The following is a 5353-nucleotide window of genomic DNA, read 5'->3' on the forward strand; positions in this document are numbered from 1 at the left end:
CAAGAATTGCTTATTGGTATGGGGAAGCCTTCACACATTCACGTTGAAACTGGGTCCAGTCATCTTTTCAGTGAGTCAACAGCTAAGCTGGAGAAACAAATGGAGGAGGTGGTATTACTGAAGCCCAGGGCCAAGGTCCTCTGACAAGACCGTGGCAGACATCTAGAGGACGATGTCATGGAGAAAATGCAGCCACTTCAGGGAGCAGTCGGGGCCTAGAGGGGTAAGAAGTCACCTGAATCTGTCTTCTTTCCACTCTCATGGCTCCTACCAGTGCCTCCCACTGACTCAAGCCCACCAGGATCAACTGTACTGGAGCCTGAGAAGCACAGCCTCTAATACAGAACAGACCAAGAAAGACAGTGAATTCTAGAGCAACAAAACTGATACACTTCTATTGTTCTTTTTCAGCTTGACCATATTATTTATTTCTAAATAGAATAACTAGGGAAATGAGATATGGAAGTCAACAAGTGAAAAATCAACCCACAATGGAAGGCAAATTAACAGACTTCAGCTACTCCTAATGGGTTCCCATCTCCTGCAGCCTAGCCATCAATAGGGATGGCTAAGTGCTTGGGGAGCCAGGGGTGGGAAGGAGGGCTGGCCACGACAAGTCAAGCATGGCTGCAATTTCATTAAAGACCCGGGGGTGACATCCACCATCAATTTGTTTTTCCCAGAATTTTGCTCTGATTTGGTGCTTTGTGGAGATAGATGTCTGGAACACTGGGCAGTGAGAGGGCAGAAAGGAAAGCCAAGGCCTCTGATAACATCCAACCTGTTGTGTTGCAGACTGGGTCAGGTTTCCACATTAAAGAGAAGAGAAAAGAGGAGCCCGAGTACATAAGAAGATGACTAGGAATGCGTAGTGAAGCTCTTGACTTTAATGCTCCAAATTAGGATTCAGAGGAGGTACGGGAGAGCCTTTAAGGGCTTTGTTTTGGGAATTGGGAATTGGAAAAAGAACAGGGTCAGTTCTAAGCTCAGATGCTGACTTGCTGTGTACAGTTGGACAAATTACCCAACCTCCCTATGACTTAGTTTTCTCATTTGGAAAATGGGAAAAATGAGTAACACCTGTCTCCAAGGACTATTGTAAGGGTTAAATGAGATAATACTTGTGAGGTGCTTCACCTTACAGCCAGCATTCAGGAAATGTTGGCCGCTACTCTTTCCGGTGTTGTTTTAGTAGACTGGGTGGGTCTTAGAGAGCATGCGCTGCTCTTTTCTGCCTGAGACAGCTTTCTCCTTTGTCTCTTCCCCCTTGATAACACCCATTCCTCCGTCAAGATCAAGTCGAATGTCATCTCCTCCAAGAAGTCTTCCCTGACCCCTTTAGGTCTGAGCTGGTGACCCTTCTCTGTGTTCCCATGGCGCTTTGTTTTTGTGCTTATCATAGCAATTGCACTCTGCTTAGCAGACCTGAGAAACTGCTAGACTGGAAGTGAGTCTTTTCATTCTACTCCTGTCCCTAGCACAGGACATAATAGATGCTCATAAAAAAAAAAAAAATGTCTATGTGAATAAAGGAAACCTATAGTATAAACACAAGAGTCCCTGGAAAATGCCTCCCGCTTCCATAAATGGCTTTCCCAGTTCCTAAAATCTGCCATCAGAGCTTTTCCTTCTAGCCAAAGACTGATCCCACTTAAATCCTATATATTCTTCCCCCAACCACCACCTTCCACTTGAATGTATGCAATTTTGTTGTTGTCTGGTCACTCAGTTGTGTCCAACTCTCTGTGACCCCATGGACTGCAGCACACCAGGCCTCCATGTCTCCACCATCTCCTGAAGTCTGCTCAAACTCATGTCCCTTGAGTCGGTGATGCCATCCAATCATCTCGTTATCTGTCATCCCCTTCTCCTCCTGCCTTCAATCTTTCCCAGCGTCAGGGTCTTTTCTAATGAGTTGGCTCTTCATATCAGGTGGCCAAAGTATTGGAGCTTCAGCTTCAGCATTGGTCCTTCCAATGAATATTCAGGATTGATTTCCTTTAGGATGGACTGGTTGGACCTCCTTGCAGTCCAAGGGACTCTCAAGAGTCTTCTCCAACACCACAGTTCAAAAGCATCAATTCTTTGACTATCAACCTTCTTTATGATCCAACTCTCACATCCATACATGACAACTGGAAAAACCATAGCTTTGACTAGATGGACCTTTGCCAGCAAAGTAATGTCTCCACTTTTCAATACGCTGTCTAGGTTGGTCATAGCTTTTCTTTCCAGGAACAAGTGTCTTTTAATTTCATGGCTGCAGTTACCATCTGCAGTGATTTTGGAGCCCAAGAAAATAAAGTCTGACACTTTTTCCATTGTTTCCCCACCTATTTGCCATGAGGTGATGGGACCAGATGCCATGATCTTTGTTTTTTGAATGTTGAGTTTTAAGCCAGCTTTTTCACTCTCCTCTTTCACTTTCATCAAGAGGCTCTTTAGTTCCTCTTCGCTTTCTGCGACAAGGGTGGTGTCATCTGCATATCTGAGGTTATTGATATTTCTCCCGGCAATCTTGATTCCAGCTTGCGTTTCGTCACAGAAAACTAACCAAACTGATCACATGGGTCACATCTTTGTCTAACTCAATGAAACTATGAGCCATGCCGTGTAGGGCCACACAAGAATGTATGTAATAGGTGCTCAATAAGTATTTGAAGAATTGATTTAGAGGTTGAGTTCTTTAGGAAAAGAAAATCAGACATCAGCATATCAGAAAAGAAGGGATGGTGCAGAGAAAATAGAGAGTAATTCTCACTGAGGACCTCCTACTACACCCTAGCCCCTTCCCCACAAAGCAGATTGCAGGGAAAAGGAACTTTCTTCTGGGTCCTCTGCTGCTGCCTCTCAGGCATCCTCTGGCCCTTCCAGACCTCCTACCTCAGCTCAGGAGGCTCCTGGTGCCTTGGGCCACTCCATCCTTTCAGGAGGATAGACCTGGCTGAAGAACAATACTTAACCACAGGAATGGTGATATAAAATGAAGAAAAAGCACATACTGTGTCCCAGGCACTTTACACACAATTCACTGACACCTTCAATAACCCTGACAGGTAGATGTCATTAGCTCCATTTACAGATGAGGAATGTGAGGCTCAGAGACAGTGACACTGCCCAAAATCACACAGCAAGTAAGTTGTGGAGTGGATACATCACACCAAACATCACTGAGGCCCTTGATGAGTGCATATATTTTACTTGCTGTATCTGGCCACCTTGGCTTCTGATTCTGATGATATTGTTCAATTTTATTTTAGATGTAAGTTATTCTTATATTTTGAAGTCTTTACCTTTTAGAGAGGCCCACTGATAAGCTTCCCTGGTGGCTCAGAAGGTAAAGAATCTGCCTGCAATGCAGGAGACCTACGTTTGATCCTTGAGTCAGGAAGATCCCCTGGAGAAGGAAATGGCAACCCACTCCAGTATTCTTGCCTGGAGAATCCCATGGGCAGAGGACAGTGATGAGCTACAGTCCATGGGGTTGCAAAGGGTTGAACACGACTGAGCGACTAACACTTACCTATCTGGCCACCTTACTCTATTTCAATGGTTGTGTAACAGTACCTGCCTCACTGCCTTGTTAAGTTCATAATGAGGAAAGTTTTCTGGCATCTTTCTTCTTAGTACTATTGCTGCTATGTATCTAACTTCGTTTTTGTGTTTCCAAGTTCCCAGATTTATGTGCTATCTCTCTGCCAATTTTCTACACCTTCTTCAAAGCTTTAAAAGGGTTATCAAGTACTGGGGTTGTGCTGGTGTGGTGTGGTGTGCAGTAATGATACAGAATAGGGAAGAAACACTGTGGAAACATTTTCTTTAAATGCGCACACACTCACGCAATAGGAGAGAGTGGTGGGTGAAATGCTAAGAAGAGATGGCATTACATTTAGACCGAAGGCTGGGAAATGCAGCCTTGCTAGGTGACAGCCTGTCAAGACAGCCTTACCTAATGGATAGCACAAGCATTATTTGGAGACATTTACTGCAGAATCCGATGGGGTAAAGGCACCAAAGGTGAACAAAATATCATCCTTCATAGCCAGAAACAGAGGCAGTGACAGAAAATAAATTGCTGGAGAAGTATCTCTTAAAGAAGAATAGGTTTAAACATTTGCCTGACTCGAGTAGCAGAGACTTCTCGGATTTTTATCAACAGGAGAGATGGAGCTGAGTCAGTGAAATTTGTATTTTTCTTTTGGGGATGGGAGGGGCATGGCATGTTGTAGAAAGATATTAAAATGTAGGACAATGTGTTTAACCTGAAACCAATAGTTTGGGAGCAATACAGGATAGTGTGATATTAACAGAGTATAATACTGAAGACCAGAATGTACTAGGGTTGAATTCTGACTTCAGAGATGGCTCGCTACGAAATCTCGGTAAGTTACTGGACCTTTCTGTGATAGTCAGGAAAGGACAGGCTCTGCTGTAGCAACAAATGTGCCCAATAGCTCCATCTGATTTCTTGTTCATGTGCCAGCTTGGACACCAATGCTGGATGGTTCTGCTCCAAGCAGGGACTCAAGGGATTCGAGCTCCTCCCATCTTTTGACACACAGCCTCTGAGGTTGCGCAGAGGGGAAGAGAGTGTGGTAGACAGGCAGGGGGTTTTAAGGCCAGACCTGAAAATGGTGTCATCACTTCTGCCCATTTGCCATTGGCCAGGCCCAATGGGATGGCCCCACCTAACTGCCACAGGAGCTAGAGAAGATGGTCCTCCAGTGTGAGCGCAGAAAATGGTCTCTGCCACACTGTCTGAGCATCTCTACAAAGGAGAGAATGCAGCCTACTGACATGGCTGCTGTGTAATTGCCTGCTCATGCAGAGGTAGTTACTATTATTTGTAACTGAGCTGCAATAAGTTTAAATGATCTCTCATAAAATTAGGTCTGGGTTACAGTCAAATTCATAGAGAAAGAAAGATGGTGGTTACCAGGGGCTGGGAGGAAGGTGAAATGGGAAGTTGTTGTTTAATGGGTATAAGAACTTTCCAGTCCCTGCTCCTCTCAGCTCCTGGTAACCACTGTCTTTCTTTCTTCAGTTTTATAAGATAAAACCAGCTCTGGAGATGGATGGTGGTGATATTTGTACAGCAATGTGAATATACTCAGTGCTACCAACCTGACACTTGAGAGTGGTTAAGATGCTAAATTTTTTGTTGCGTCAATTTTACCACAGTTTTTTAAATAAATAGTTTTAATATTAGGTTTGGATAACTCCAAGGTCTGAGTTAACCTGGCTTCAGGGTAGAGTAAGGGCTGGTTGATGGTCCTCGCGTTGGATGACAACTTGATTCTGGGTCTAAACTTCTCAGGATACTAAGGAAACTTTAGGTGACTAGCTCTTTTTT

This window comes from Capra hircus, chromosome 6, assembly GCF_001704415.2.
Source record: "Capra hircus breed San Clemente chromosome 6, ASM170441v1, whole genome shotgun sequence".
NCBI lineage: Eukaryota > Metazoa > Chordata > Mammalia > Artiodactyla > Bovidae > Capra > Capra hircus.